Here is a 17,262-nt window from a genome sequence, read left to right as displayed (position 1 = left end):
CCTTGGACACGGCAACCTTTTCACGAATATATGATTTGGCCTCGAAGACAGACGCGGGTAGCCTAATCGCACGCGCTCAGTCGATCTTATTCACTGTCTGTTTAGGCTTAAGTGAAAATCCACGAAGCCTCTGTACAAATCACCATGATAAACAGTCTTGTTATCATTATTAACTTATTTAACACTCAATAAACATGCCGAAGTTCAAAACAAGAATGGTATAGAGCTTATGTAGCTCCGCCTCTTTTCAGCGCTGCGCTTGTTGTCTTTTGACTTCCGGTCTGTATTTTCACAGCGATCTTGCTTATTTATGAATGAATGGCTCGTTTTAAAATCTTCCCGGTCTACTTACATTTGTTAAGACATCTGCTTTAAACATTACAATCCTCATGATAACTTTCGTTAACTTTATATTAAGTAAATCCACTTCAAAATCGAATTACTCCTGGACAGCGATGCCATAGAAATATACAGAGCGACCGCAAAAACGGAAGTTCAAATACAATATTCTAAAGATGGCAGCGCCCTCGTTTCTACCAGGGGGGTAATCGAGCGATCGATTTCCGTACCACCCCCTGGAGCCGCCATTGGCTAACAAGCCTTCACCTGCTGTTAGCATCCCATTAACTCCCATTCATTTTGGGGTCACTTTGACAGCGAATAACTTTACATCTGAGGCGTTTAAAGGGCCCTATCTTGCACCCAGCGCAAGTGACTTTGTACACCGACGCATGTATCATTCCTATTTTGCACCCGCGCAAAGCGGACTTTTCCCTCCACAGAAGCACGTCGGTTAACTAAGAAATACACTTGCGCTCCCGGGGGCGGATCAGCGCAAAGAGGAGGCGTGTTCCGGCGCAAACGTTCCTTCTTGCTATTTTGCAGGTTTAGAAAACAATTGCACCACTAACCAGGAAAAAATAGTTTAAAGTCTATTTTAAGGGCGCATGCTTGGCCATAATCAATGTAGCGTGTGCACAACGCGCACTTTGATTCTCTCATCTACACAGAAGCAGCAGTTTTCATTTTTGCAAATCATACATTATTACGAACGATAGATAGATAGATAGATAGATAGATAGATAGATAGATAAACAATTTATTATAAAAGCATACATCTAGCTTACACATTTACCCAAATTAACCGAAGTTAATTTGGGTGGGTTTCTCCATTTCAATGTAACTTCTCTCTTTTACGGCCGTGACGAGAGCGTTGCTCTCCTTGGCTGTGAACCGCTGCTGGCGCGCGCCTGGCAAATCCGCCGTTACAATAGCAATCCGCTATGGAAAAAGCGCATCTGCTCTTAAAGGGAATGTGAGATGACGCTCTGATTGGTTTATTTCACGTTACGCCCAAACCACACCTATGAATAATGAAGCTACTTCAGACCAACCCATTTTAGATTTGCGCCTGGCGCAAGAGTCATTTATCCCGCCGGGAAAATAGCAACAGCGCCGAGACCCGCCCACAAAGTTACTTGCGCTTTGCGCTTTGACACTTGCGTTTCAGATCGTTAAAATAGGGCCCAAAGACTCCATTTGTCCATTGTTTATTTCTAAAGAAACACAACAATGTATAAAAGGCTCCATTACCTTGTATCTTACGTTATGGCCCCGTTGAAGCAGTTTTTGTAAAAGTAGGCTAACGATTGCGTCACAACCACGCGACTCTCTGGAAATTACCGTAGAGACAGGAAGAGAAGCTCGCAGTCAATCGGGGGGACGTGGAGGCATAAAGTCCGATAAAGTCAAAGGAGAAGCCCATAGAGAGTCATGACGTTGCTCCTGCTCCTAGCTCATGGACAGCTCCTACTCACGCTCTCCGTCTCTGCGAGATTCGGAAGGGAATGGTTCAGATTTCGCTTGGCACAGCTACTAGAAAACTTACAACTGTCAGGCAGGCTGCTCACGTCACATCCACGTCGTCAAGCTCAGTTTGAGTCTGCGCAGTACGCTCAGCCATCAGGAAGTAAGGGCTTCCTATTTGCTTCACTTTTCTCCGTTGAAACCTATGGGGTCGCTGTGTCCAGTTTATATACTGTCTATGGTTTCTACACGCGAATATCACTTCATAACATTAAGGTTGAACTGTAGTTACTATTTTAATGATGTCTTTACTACCTTTCTGGGCTTTGAAAGTTGCAATGATGTTGCTGTCAATGGAGGGACAGAAAGAAAGATTTCATCAAAAATATCTTAATTTATGTTCCGAAGATGAACGACAGTAATAATTAATGACAAAAGTTTCATTTTTGGGTGAACTAACCCTTTAAAGGCAACGGTTTTATGTTCTAAAGGTTTTTTATAAGGTACTAATGAATGTGTAGAACTTTTTCGTTTTACATTTGTGCTTTGAGAGCTCTGTCCATCGGGCTTTGCTGGTTTTGTGATGCACACGGACAGCCAGTCAAACTAAATAATTGTCTAACCTGTCACTCACCTGCTTGCTCAGTATGAAGAAGGATAGCGATGACAGAGCCTGACAGTTATTTAACATTTCTCTGCAGTCAGATTCACTCATTACAGCGCTTGAAACTGATATTCCTCAAACATTCTGTTTTTCTTCTTCACAATTTTATGCAACTATTTTAGCTTTAGCGCACAGACTCAAAACTTGTTTGGTTTTGCATGTGTGGATGTATACAGGGAATTTGCATATTGCAAATATAACATTTTAACAACTTTAACAAAATACTTTAAGCCCCCCTGTGGTGAAAATCTGTTTTCTTAATGTTGTTTATGTGTCTATGTGGTGTTTTTAATATGATTTAAGACAAACCATGTGCAAATTCATAAGTCTACACCATTACTGAGTATAAAGACAGTCTCAAAAACACGGTTTGAAAGGTTTCTGACATCACAAAATAATCAGGTCAACGTGGCGTCGGGCTTTAGCATATCATTACCAGCAAAGCCTCGAGAGAAGCCAGGTTATCCTGGTATATTTTTCTGCTGATATGAACAATCGGGTAGATTTAGCAATATAGCGGGTGTATGATGTATATTACGATGTTATGATGAACTATATGCCTTTCTTTGATGTTCTGAGTTGTTCAAAGCGTTTCTGATGATTGTTAGAAGGCAGCTGTCTGACTCTGAGATGCGAACGGGAACATGGTTTGTGAAACATTAGCAACACATTATTAACTGTTTGATATCATAGTCAAGCAAAAGGCTAATCATATTAATTACTAGGGCTGGGAGAAAAAATCGATTCACCTAGCTATCGCGATATATTTCGATTCTAAAATCTTTTTTATTTTATTCCAGAATCCATATTAATTCAAATTTAATTGCTTTATTTTTGTCCTTGCTTGTAGACGAGGCTGACCGAAGTTAGCCACTTTCGTTCCAACAGAGGATGAAATGTTTCGTTATCTATGAGTGTTGAGTGACGTAATATCCCAAGTGGACGCGTGGAAGAGATGTGAGACTGAACGCACTGAAAAGCCCTCGCGCTGCTCATGTGCTGAGAGAGAGTTAAGACAGTAGAGCTGCCCCATTCATCTTTACAAGACTGTGATCTCCATTCAAACACACACGCGATCTTTCAATTCGTCTGTCTATTAAACTTTGACTAAATCATATCGCAACATTCAAAGCTGTGTTGGCGCTGACCAGGAGAGAGTCGTCATGAAACCGCTTCACAAACAGTCTTTTTGCAATAGTTAAAATAATAGAAGTACTTGGATAAAAGTTTAAAGTTCAAATATGAACACTGATGTCTACGATAACGATCAAAATCAGCTTTTGAGAGACACTTGGTGCTTAAAAGAACGTATTTATCGATGACATTGTTTCACCACTAGATGGCGACAAGTGACTTTTTGTTATTGAATCATTTATTAAAGAGAATGTAGTAGTGTATGATGCTTCTGAAATAAAAGTCAGAAAGATGTAATGATTTGTTTTTGTAAATATGACTCATCTTATACATCATGTACAGTCTGTATAAGTGTATGATTTAACTTTTCCCGATGGTCTAATGTTAAAAAGAAATTGCAATATCGAATCGCAATACTTGTAGAATCGCAATTCTTAAAAAAATCACAATACATATCGAATCAGCACCCAAGTATCGTGACAGTATCGAATCGGGAGATAGGTGTATCGTCCAGCCCTATTAATTACTGTTATGTTTTCGACTTTGTAAAACTCAGTAAGTTGGCCGAGTGAATCTGTGAGCTGGCATGAGTGAGTGGAGGCGGGGCTAATTAGCATATTCATGTTTCCGTGTATACTAAATGAAGCAAGGGTGTAAAGTTACATTCAAGCTATTTTAAGGCATGAAGAATATTTTGTTCACAGGAAAAACTTTTAAATATGTAATTTTGGTGAGTTTTAAGGGATAAAATGATTGACTACAGAGGGACTTTAAGATAGTATATAAGGGCACTTTAAATTTGTGCTTTTTTCATTTCCTTACACAAAGCAATCATATGGCTTTACAGAAGACTTGAAGTATATCACATTAACTACTTCACAGTGCTTTATAGCCGGTCTCTTGGTTTCGTAAAGAGCAACTCAGAAATTCTCCTTTTTTTGTTCCTTTGTTCAAGACTTTTGTTCCTATAATTTCCAATCTGAGTGAAACACGACACAAAACATGCAGATAATCATTCCTGTAAAGACTGGCATCATTTTGTGATGTACAATATTGTGTTTGCTTTCTTTGCTCGTTACTAGGACTGTAACATAAAGAGAAAAAAAACAGGGTTGTATTTTCCATTATTTATAATGAAAATATCAGGCCGGTGAAGCACACGCGCGCAGCACATCTTCTGTAATTGACTCATTTATTCACGTTAGTCGCCCATTCGTCTGTGGCCTGTGATGAATTAAACACCCGGGCCACAGCCTGTCCATAACGTGTGTGTTATTTTGCACCACAGCTCTCCACGAGTGTGTTTCTTTCTGTAATCATCACCGTCCCTCAGATCAGATTGCCTGTAACCCACCGTCCATCCCTCACTGTGGTAAACGACATCTCAAGGCCAATAAAACACCGTAATAAAGATGCTATCAAGATTTAAATCACATATAACACCCAGACAAAACTAAATCAATGAAACCTCGTTATTTTGGGGAAATCAGTATCTCAAAATCATCCCTATATTATTCTGAGATTAATCCTCAGAGGGATATGCTGTGATTGGATTGCATTATTTACTTTGAAGACTATCGCTATTTATAGTGTGCTTTTAGACAAACCGGTATTAATAAAAGCAATTCTGACTGCTGGTAAGGTATGGTTCAGGGAATGAGTCTCACAGGATGCAAGTCTTAATTCCCCAAAATTCTGAGATGATCAGACTTTAACCCTTTAGACTTTTCTAGTTTTTCCTTATGGAAGCTCATTTCCTCCACCACATATGAAAAATAAAGGTCATGCCTTATTAGATCATAGTTTTGACACAAAAGTTATGGGATGATGTAATGATTATGAGATAAAAACTACATGAAATAAATTCATAATTATGGCAAAAAAATTTATGATGAGATACTAAGCCATTATGAGAATGAAAGGTCAAAATTATGACACGAAAAGTCAAGTAATTATATATAAAGATAGATTTAAAAAAATCTAAATTATGACACAATTATGATGATTTTTTGTCATAATTAAGTTTTTTTTTATTAATGTATTGATGTCAATGATTTTATCTCATCATTTCTTATTTTGTCATAATTGTGATTTAGTATCTCATAATTTTGTGTTTTTATCATAATTATGACTTAGTATCTTATCATTTTGAGGTTTTATCTCATGATTATGACGTGGTATCTAATCATTTTGATTTTCTATAGGATTTAGTATGTCAATTTTAAGGTTTAATCTCATGATTGACTTCATAATTTTGACACAAAAGTTATGAGATGATGTAATGATTATGAGATAAAAACTTAATGAAATAATACCATAATTATAGGTCAAAATTATGACATGCACGAAAAGTCAAAATGATGAGATGCCAAGTCATTATATATAAAGATAGATTTAAAAAAATCTAAATTATGACACAATTATGATGAATTTCTGTCATAATTAAGAAAAAATGTAATCAATGTATTGATGTCAATGATTTTATTATCTCATAATTTCAAATTTTGTCATAATTATGATTTAGTATCTCATAATTTTGTTTTGATCGTAATTATGACTTAGTATCTTATCATTTTGAGGTTTTATCTCATGATTATGATGTGGTATCTAATCATTTTGATTTCCTATAGGATTTAGTATGTCAATTTTAAGGTTAAATCTCATGATTGACTTCATAATTTTGAGTTTTTATCTCATGATTATGACAGTATCTTATCATTTTGAGATTTTATTTCAGGATTATTACTTAATATCTCATAATTTTGAGATTTTATCAGTATGGCTTATCATGATTAGGACTTAGGATCTTATCATTTCGTCATAGTTATTAATTTGTTATTAATTAATGTCATAATTATAAGTTACCAAAGCATGATACTTTTTTTAATGTGGACTTTTCGATCCCAGCGTACATTATGCACACACAGTGCAAATTCATTAGGAGGGAGTTAATTAAATTAATATTCTTGTGTTTCACCAGCATCTCTCTTCTCTGACTCCACTGAATCATACTATTATTCTATAAGAGTTAATAATGTGCATTGAATTATTTTGTACGGTGTCAAGTTTAAGTTTTGCTGAAATGTAAGTGTCTTTATTACTGATTGTAGTATCATTCAGTGTCTAGGAGGCAGACTGGTTACTCCAGAAGTTACCTTGTGTTTTTCATCTTTTTAAAAGTGGAAAAAATATGAAAAGACTCAGTAGATGAAGTTTAGTGACATTTCTCCATTTCAGAAGTTAATGAAGCGTAGAGAACAAGATAAAAATGTGGATTAGAGATGGGAGGACTATTGATCCCACTGTTTCTTCTTTATCACCGGGTGTATATTCAGGCACTTTTAGAAGTAACTATAACTTTCATCCAAAATGGACTCTGTGTCAATGAGCTTTCAAATGATATTCAAATAGGGACAAAATAGACAATGAATTGACAGTCAATTCAGAAGCAGCGCTGTGATTGGCTGGAGGGCAGAAAACAAGCAGCTCTCCCGAGAGACAGAAAATGAATAGAGTTTGTGATTCCCCAAGAGGCACTCGGGAACCTTAACCTCTCAGTCTCGCGGGAAAGTCAGGGTTAATGGATGATGAAGGGTAATCTCATGCTGAATTAGAGAGAGGGAGTGTGTGCACATCCGAAAAGAGACAGAAAAAGAGAGAATGCTGAAATATGGAGATCCAATATATTGTATCAGTATTGTTTTATTTGTCAGTTCATAAGTAAGAATGAAACTGGAAAGCATTTAAATACCTCTTTAAATGTGCAATTGTCCTAGAAAACAAAACTGTTTAAAACATGAGCACGTTTTTGTGCATTTACTTTAAATCAAACTATTGAGCTCATGTGAAACAAGTCGAAGATGTTTTGAGATCACAATGAATTAAAAATCATTGTTTTGTGACAAATCTGTCGAGTTGTTGTGCTGAACTGTGTTTGATATTTAATTCAAAAGGCGGTTTGTTTAGAAACATGCAAAAAGCCTACTTAGCCTAGATAAGCTGAAGTGGGTTATTTAATGAAATCGTTATCTCATGGATGCTGGAAATGCACTTTCATGTTTGTTTGTTTGTTCATGTTTGTACGAGGGTTTTGGGTGTTGTAGGTTTCCAGAGTGCAGAAGTGGTGAAGGGAGAAGATTGACAAGGTTGTCATGAGGAAATCCTGAATATTGTGAGTATTAAAGTCAGCATGAAACGGACATCGTAATAGTCTTTTCTTACCTATTGTGACGTACAGTGCTATGCATAAGTTTAGACACCCATGCTAAAGTTGACTAAAAAGAGGGGGAAAAAATAATCTTTTGGAAATTGAACTTAATGCCTTAATTAAAAAAAATTGGTAAAATCCAACCTTTAAGGACACCAATTTTCTTTGTGAATGAATAATGTATCGTAAATAAATAAATGTTCTTCCTTAAAATACAGGGTGCATAAGTCTGGACACCCATATGTTAAATTCCCATAGAGGCAGGCAGATTTTTATTTTTAAAGGCCAGTTACTTCATGGATACTATGCATCCTGATAAAGTTCCCTTGGACTTTGGAATTAACATAGCCCCACATCATCACATAGCCTTCACCATACCTAGAGATTGGCATGGAGTACTTTCCATAAGATCATCTCTCAATGCAAATCAAACCAGCTATTAGGCTAACTGAAATAAAACCATGCCAATCTCTCGGTATGGTGAAGGCTATGTGATGATGTGGGGCTATTTTAATTCCAAAGGCCAAGGGAACTTTATCAGGATGCATAGTATCCTGGATCCAGGAAGTAACTGGCCTTTAAAAATAAAATCTGCCTGCCTCTATCGGAATTTAACATAGGGGTGTCCAGACTTATGCACCCTGTATTTTAAGGAAGAACATTTATTTATATACAATACATTATTCATTCACAAAGAAAATTGGTGTCCTTAAAGGTTGGATTTTTCCAAAAAAAAATTATTAAGGCATTAAGTTCAATTTCCAAAAGATGATTTTTTAGTCAACTTTAGCATGGGTGTCTAAACTTATGCATAGCACTGTATATATCCAAAGAAAACATGAAAAAATGTAGGGCGTATCTTGATTTTGTCCATGGGGAATTGATCGGATGGTTGTAGTTTGCATTTCATGGTGACTTTAACTAGCCTGGTTAAAACCAGACCATTCTCAGTAGTAACTGAGTTATGGTCTGGCAAAGCTTCATTAATAACTCATTTCCAAAGGGGCGTCACCAACGGACGTCGCTCAAATGCCTCTGGGCGCAATTGGATAGACCTAAAACCAATCAGAGCGATCGTCATCGTGTAAAGCCCGCCTCAACGTTTCTGATTGGTGCCTCATTTTTGACGGATTAGAAATCGGCTTGAATGGGCTCTTTGCCAGACTACTTGCAGAGCAAATCTAAATTTGCCTGAAGTTTGTCTGGGTTTTCCCAGGCTAGACTTTAACAATATTACCCAGACTGGCAGGCGGCAAATGTGAGATTTTGGGAGATACAGTATGTTATAAATGTGAAATAGTTGACTCACAATAGGCGTATCCATAAAATTTTTGCGCAAAACTTTTGCGTTTTTTCTTTCTAAATGTCAACAAAAAACTATTGCGAAATGACGGCGTTTCCATTAACCGATGTTATGCGACTAAAACTTCATTTTTTCCTCTCGCGATAAGTCAAATCATTCCAAAAATCATGGCAACGGACGTTGGTAGGATTATGTATATCCCAGACAGTGCACTAGCCATTATTATTAATTGAAGGAGATGTGTGTGTGTTTTCCACGCATTAATGGTAAGGAACGACCCTTATTATACTTGTGAGCAACTCATATGAGGTGTTTCTGGGTGTTTCTCCCTCATTTCTGCTTCGAGGTCTTGATTGTGGCATTTATTTGAGGTTTAGAATCCATTATTCTTGTAATTATTTTTGTCTTCTATGAATTTAATAAAGAACTCTATCTCGTATTCTGTCCAAACACACCGTGTGTTACGATCTGCTCTGAGACACGAAGGTTTAGATCCAAACGCAGCTTTATTATGGGCAATCCAGAGGCGTAATCCAAGGTACAGGCAAGGGTCATACACAGATAGGCAGTCCAAACAAACAAACAAACAAAACAGGCAGGGGTCAGAGGCAAGAGAGTAATCCAGGGAACAGGCAAGAAATCCAAAAACCAAGAGACATGAAAACCAGGGAAAATGCTCAGAAATGCAGTGGAATAATGTACAAGACTTCGCCGTGAGTGACTGAATAAACATGGTATAAATAGACTGAGACTAACAGGATGATGTGACACAGGTGAATGCAATCAGTGAATGAGGTACAGGTGAATGTGATCAGTGATAAGTGATGATGAGTCCGAGCAGTGAGTTATGGGAAATGTAGTTTGTGAGTGATAATAGTCTTATGTGGAGTGCCCTCTGGTGGCTCTCAAGGGCACTCCAGCTGGTGACCGTTACACCGTGTCAGGTGACCTATAAATGCACAAAAACTGTTTCCATTGCAGTTTTGCAAAATATTAATTTTTCGAATTGCCTGAAAAACCTCCTCATGCGAGCGTAAAAACGTTTTTGCGATAAATGTGAGTTTTTGCGAAATTGACGTGTTTCCGTTGGCCGTATTTTCAATTTTCAATTTCAATTTGCGCAATTTGAAGGGTAATGGAAACGCGGCTATTAGCATACACATTTACTTGTTCTCTTTAACATAAATTATAATTTATTGTGATACCCTTTTTTTTTTTATGTGTAAAGCCATTGAATTAGTTTGTGTCCCTGAAACTCCAGTTCACCCAGCCTGTTATATTGGTACCAGCTACCCTGTAAAATCTTTACCATATGCACTAAATCACATGACTTGCTAGAAGTGACATCATTTCCTTGGAGGAAAAGCAACTCCAAGAACAAAGTAAGAATAAGTCATAAACTTTTCCTCATTTTTTAGAAGACTTATCTAAAGCGTAAAGCATAACATGTACAGCCTGTTGTGTGAGTTTATACTGGAGATGAAAATGTTTGTTTATTTTTTTAAATATATTTTATTAAAATTGATAAAATGTAAATCTTCTGCTAGCATGTTATTCTTTCCTAGCTAATAATTGGCTTCATAAGCCTAAAATGTTATGTAACAGGGGTGGACAAACTTCATAGAATGTGAATGGGAAATCTTAAATATATGGTCGGAATTATTAGGTTATACTAGCGTGTTTTTATGATAGACAGACACTTTCTCATTTTAGCCGACACAATTTGGGGATTTTAAAGCAACACTAAGGAACATTTTTTACCTTAAAATAATGTTTCCAAAATCGTATCAGTGGTTCATCAAGTCGTAACAGGGTGAACAGCACTTCTGGATTCGCTTTGCATCCCTACATCTGCTATAACCACACTATGCAAGTTTGCCAAACCGGGTCGCGTTTCTGTAGTTCGAATGAGACATAAGAAACTACAAATTTGACTTTCTTTACGTCAAGCGTCACAATAGTCATTATTTAGTTTTTCTTCGTTTCTGATGTCGCAATACATCATACTTTCATGAAATCATACAACATGCTCTACCTTGTCTGTGGACATTGTTCATTCTAAAGCTGGTGCTGGATAAACAGCGAGCGTGCGTGCGACGGTAGACTGCGGGCGGCGAAATTATTTACGACAGCGGTAATGGACAATTCCACTTCCAACCTGTAGGGGGACCGAAGAGGAAAAGTTCCTTAGTGTTGCTTTAAAGTTTTATCAACAAACCGGCTCAGTCCAAAAATCCACCAAACAAAGAATTTGTGCGAAAAACTAGAAAAATGGAATTATATTTTTTACTTGTCCTTCAAACTGCAGTAACAAGGGTCCAAATAATATTCTTAAAGTTTAAAGAATATTCCAATTATGTTTAAAAAATGTTCCAATTCATGTTCAAAAGTCATTTTCTGCATGTTTCTATCATCGGTTATTAAATGCCACTAACCTGAACAGCAGACTGAATGATTTGGACTGGATGCTGAAGACAGCAGAAGACAGTCTGTCCTTCTTGTTGAGTTTGCATGCATGTTATTAATCTGTAAAGCTCCGAAGTCCTGGATTTCAATGCTAGCGCACAATCATCCAGCGCTCTACTTACAATTCATCTTTTGGTCAACTTTTAGGCTATTTGACCAGCGATGGCGACTAAATACCTGGCTCAGGGAAACAGATCTGTAGAGACCAACTTAAAACCAGATGAAAGGAACCACAGTCTTTGTCATTTGGGGAATCTTCTTAGCATCACAGAGACATGTTAACAGGATCCAGTGCCTGAGTGCTTATCGTCAAACCCCGTCAGATTTGCGCGCAGGTAATCTTCTGCCAACACACACAGAGTTCCTCTGAATGTCCCTCACCTGTCAGTGAGATAGGAGGGATATTCTCTGTCGTTTTCCTGCATGTTCCTCAGTTCTGTCGCCATAAGCGCCTTTCTTTGACAGAAAGTGCAGATGCTGTTACACAAGTTTGATCAGCCTCTGAATGCAGACGTCCTCCGCTGGAGTAAATCTTCAAGCAAACATGTTTAAACCAGCTGACAAAATTTTTATCCAAGATGCCTTAAAAGTTAGAAAGAGACAGTTTAGCTTTTCCTGCTGCGCATGAACGGGTTGATGTCGTTTCAGAGGAACGAGCTGTAACTTTTAAAGAAAGATTTAGATTCTCGTTACTCATTTCTATTCATGTACATATCACTTTTACTGTCATGTTGGCTTCAAAATTTGGACATTTCCAGTAATTGTGCACCAAAAAAAAAAAAACTGTTAATTTTGGACAGTGTTGCTCCAATCAAATGGATGTTGTGCCCTTGAGAAACACTGTAAACAATTATTGTTGGTTTAACTTAAAAAAGTAAGTTACCTGGTTGCCTTAAAATATTGAGTTCATTGAAATAAAATATTTGAGTAAATACAATGAAGGAAATTGATTTAATTAATAGAAACTCAAAATATTATGCTATGAACCACATTAATTATCTAAGCTGATTTGACAAAAGATAAAAAGGTGTGATGATAAATCATGAAAATATTTTTTTTACAGTGAAGACAATCGACGCCACAATTTACTGTGAGTTAGTTTGGATAAGCGTCTGCTAAATGACTACTAGTCTCACATAGGAAGACTTTTAAAGTTTGTCCTATGAGATTGCATGACCAACATCTGAAGTATTAAACCACAGATTGATCTGATATCTGTGAAAATAATCAACTGACATGGGGAAAAAAAACTGATCAAAACATGCAACTATTCAGATTAGAGGTTGTAATTTTCACATAAGCTTTAAATATTTGTGTGCAATCTACAGTATATCTTAAAAAAAGGAAAGGAATTCTGGATGCATTAAAATGATCAAAAGTGACGGTAAAAAAAAAAAATTATAATCAAAATATAAATTGGTTTCCACAAGCACAATTCTTTTTTAACATTGATAATAATCAGAAATGTTTCTTCAAATCATCATATTAGAATGATTTCTGAAGGATCATGTGACACTGAAGACTGGAGTGATGATGCTGAAAATTCATCACAGGAATAAATTACATTTGACTTTATATTCACATAGGAAACAGTTATTTTAATTTATGTAACAAAGTTCGGGAGGAGCACGTTCAGGTAATCAACCAATCAGCTCAAGAGGAAGTGTCACGATCCACACACAAATGAAACAGGTAGATCCAATAGCAGTATATTTATTGGGGAAATCCGTAATCATACATCCAGTTCAGGCAATAGGTCGTAATCCATAAGGCAATCCAAATACAAGAACACACAGGCAACACAGGGTATCAGAAGTGGCGTGATAAACAACAAGGACTCCGTAACAAACACTAAACAGGCAGGGTATATATAACAGAACTAACAATGATAATGGGGAACAGCTGAGTGCAATGATGATGGGGAACAGCTGAGTGCAATGATACAGTGATGGGTATAGACAAGGATTGTGGGGAATGCAGTTCGAGAATGTGACAGACACCGTGGGGAAGGAGGACATCTAGTGGTGACCCAGGGAACACAAACCAGACACTGTGACATAACCCCCCCTCTACGGAGCGGCTACCAGACGCTCCAAGACGTGACAGACAAAACAGAAGTTCAGGCGGGAGGTGGACTGGTGGAGGATCAGGGGGAGGGATGGGGGGCCAGGTCCATGGAGGGAAACGGGGACAGGGAGTGACAGTCCATCTGGCAGCCAGGGCAGAGACGACAGTTCATCGGGCGGCCAGGGCGGAGACTCTCCCTCGGGCGCCCAGGGAGGAGCGGACAGTCCATCGGGCGGCCAGGGTGGAGACTTTTCCTCAGGCGGCCAGGGCGGAGCGGCCAGTTCATCGGGCGGCCAGGGCGGAGACGACCCCTCGGGCGGCCAGGGCAGAGCGGACAGTCCATCTGGCGGCCAGGGCGGAGACTTTCCCTCGGGCGGCCAGGGCGGAGACTTTCCCTCGGGCGGCCAGGGCGGAGACTTTCCCTCGGGGGCGGAGACGACCCCTCGGGCGGCCAGGGCGGAGACGACCCCTCGGGCGGCCAGGGCGGAGACGACCCCTCGGGCGGCCAGGGCGGAGACGACCCCTCGGGCGGCCAGGGCGGAGGCTCAGGAACAGACCCCACCGGCTCAGGCTCAGGAACAGACCCCACCGGCTCAGGCTCAGGAACAGACACAGGCTCGACGGCGGCCATCTTGTCAGGGGAAACAGGCTCGGCAGGCGTGACGTGAACAGGCTCGGCGGCGGCCATCTTGTCCGAAGACACAGGCTCGGCAGGCGTGAAGTGAACAGGCTCGGCGGCGGCCATCTTGTCCGAAGACACAGGCTCGGCAGGCATGACGTGAACAGGCTCGGCGGCGGCCATCTTGTCCGAAGACACAGGCTCAGGAACAGTCTCTGGATCGGCAGACGTCCTGTGCTTCCTCCACGCCTGCAGTACCGCCACTGCATAAAAAAGGAAGACCACTCTCTTGGCCGTGGCAGGACTGACGGTGGGCGACTCCGAGACGTTCTCAGGGATGACAGCGGGCTGCTCGAAGGGGACGGCCTCCGGGACGACAGCAGGCTGCTCGAAGGGGACGGCCTCCGGGACGACAGCAGGCTGCTCGGAGGGGACGGCCTCCGGGACGACAGCGGGCTGCTCGGAGGGGACGGCCTCCGGGACGACAGCGGGCTGCTCGGAGGGGACGGCCTCCGGGACGACAGCGGGCTGCTCGGAGGGGACGGCCTCCGGGACGACAGCGGGCTGCTCGGAGGGGACGGCCTCCGGGACGACAGCGGGCTGCTCGGAGGGGACGGCCTCTGGGACGACAGCGGGCTGCTCGGAGGGGACGGCCTCCGGGACGACAGCGGGCTGTTCGGGGACGGCCTCCTGGACGATAGTCTCGGCGGAACGAGACTCTGGCCTGGCGGTCTGGGGAATTGATAGCGCTGAGACCCGTAAAATTCCCGGGCTACCGGCTGTTCGGACAGATGCCAGCGGCCAATCGGCCAGCTTGGACACCAGTCCACTCCACCCTCGGTTGGGTCCAATGGAGGCAGCCGTGCTGGCTGATGGTTCGCTCCGCGGAGGGTCTCGCTTTGCGGCCGACGGAGACACTGGCTCGGCGGTGGCCATCTTCTCCGGAGACACAGGTGCAGGGTTCGCCCTCCCGTCAGGAAACGCCGATGTGGACTCAGTCATCCTGGGAGAAAAAACAAACCGGTCTGACGTAATCCACCGGCTACGTCTCTGCAGATAATTAGTGAACCCCCAGAAGTCCAGAGTCTCCAGCCCCATCATCTCACATCGAGGTAATGGGTTATCAAGGCAATTATTAAAAAGGTCTTTTAGTGCCGCCTCATTGTAACCCATACCTCTTGAGAGAGTCCAAAAAAATTGAGCTAGTCCACCCACCGACTGTCCCTGCTGGCGTAAAGCCATTAAATTACTGAGTCGTCCCCTCCTCTCTTCTTTGGTGGTAGGGGGACGGATTCGGAAACCCGTACTGCTGGATCCTTGCATGACGGAGTCCTTCTGTCACGATCCACACACAAATGAAACAGGTAGATCCAATAGCAGTATATTTATTGGGGAAATCCGTAATCATACATCCAGTTCAGGCAATAGGTCGTAATCCATAAGGCAATCCAAATACAAGAACACACAGGCAACACAGGGTATCAGAAGTGGCGTGATAAACAACAAGGACTCCGTAACAAACACTAAACAGGCAGGGTATATATAACAGAACTAACAATGATAATGGGGAACAGCTGAGTGCAATGATGATGGGGAACAGCTGAGTGCAATGATACAGTGATGGGTATAGACAAGGATTGTGGGGAATGCAGTTCGAGAATGTGACAGACACCGTGGGGAAGGAGGACATCTAGTGGTGACCCAGGGAACACAAACCAGACACTGTGACAGGAAGCCGGTATAAATAAAGCCTTTCCTCACTTCTGTCTCATGTCAAGTTTCACAGCATCCCTCCACCAGCCCATCACCTCACTCTCGGCTGGTTTCTATCCCAGTAAAAGGGGGAGTACTCTGGGTTCGGGCCAAATTCCAAGCTCGGAGCCCTCTCCCGGACAGCATGCCAAATACGCTTAATATACTACATTTGATTTCGTGTACGTGTGAACTCATGAAGTAATAATATTACCAAAACAACAGTCCAGTCCATCATTGATCCTTCCTTTCACAAAAACATTGCCTTCCCCATGTATGGTCATTTATTTCATATTTTAGTTTATTGATTGTTTTCAGTTACTAATAAAAATGTAATGCTCTCATCTCTTTATGCTCCCAGTTTAAATCTGCAGAATTTCCCAGATGTCCCACAAAATCAGCCCAGAAAATGAAGGAAGGGTGTGCAGATGCAGGTTTCAGCTCCTCCACCATCTGCACATCATCTCAGTGAAGGCATGTGGAAAAGCAGCACTGCAACTCTGTTGAAGGCCATGGCTGGTACTGTAATTAACGATGATTGTGACTTTGATGTGCTTTCTGGGGAATTTGGAAATGTGCTCATCAAAACCGGTTCAGACATCATTAGCGTCTTCTGTCAGATACTGAACAACCTCATTTACACACCGCCCAGTTCTCTATCACTATATGCTGATTTGGTATGGTTAAGGACAGGTATGGTGGTATGGGTAGGTAATTATTGATGGAATTACATGCAGGTAGCCTATCTTTAAATATTGAGTGCATTGTATCAAATGATTAATGTAAATCTTCATCTATAGTCGTTAAAGACACTTGACCGGTGGTCATATCATAGTATATGTCAAGTATCACAGGCAATATATTATAAATGCCACTCACACAAATGACGCTAATTGCCCCAGAACTCTTCTGATTGGTCTGTGTCCGATCTGCTCTAATAATTACCATATAATTACAGACTAGACTCAATGTTATCATTCCCCTCTCTCTCTCTCTCTCTCGCTCGTTCCTCTTTCTTGCGTCTCTCTCAGTGTCCCTCAAAGGAAAGGTCCGATGTAAAATGGGTCGCTCTCACACCCTGGAGTGCTTGTTGGAAGCGTTCTGGTTCTATTAACAGGCATCTTCCTCCCCAGCCTCTTCTGACCCCGATAACACACTTTTTTTATTTTTAATTGTCATGCCAAGAGAATTCCAACATTTGCAATAAAGCATAAACCATCCAGCCCTCCAATTACCGGATGCTT

At 40.8% G+C, this 17,262-nt stretch overlaps 1 long non-coding RNA gene across 1 annotated transcript; it reads left to right on the top strand.

The window, feature by feature from the left end:
- Window positions 1-6,757: 6,757 nt before the first annotated feature.
- Window positions 6,758-16,509, top strand: LOC309474019. The gene is made up of 3 exons (XR_014197183.1): window positions 6,758-7,775; window positions 11,728-11,915; window positions 16,380-16,509. It is a non-coding gene; the product is annotated as an uncharacterized lncRNA (long non-coding RNA).
- The last annotated feature ends 753 nt before the right edge of the window (window positions 16,510-17,262 follow it).

This window comes from Leuciscus leuciscus (genome assembly GCF_965113295.1).
Source record: "Leuciscus leuciscus genome assembly, chromosome: 14".
Taxonomy (NCBI): Eukaryota; Metazoa; Chordata; class Actinopteri; order Cypriniformes; family Leuciscidae; genus Leuciscus; species Leuciscus leuciscus.
This window is presented reverse-complemented; position numbering and strand designations above follow the sequence as displayed.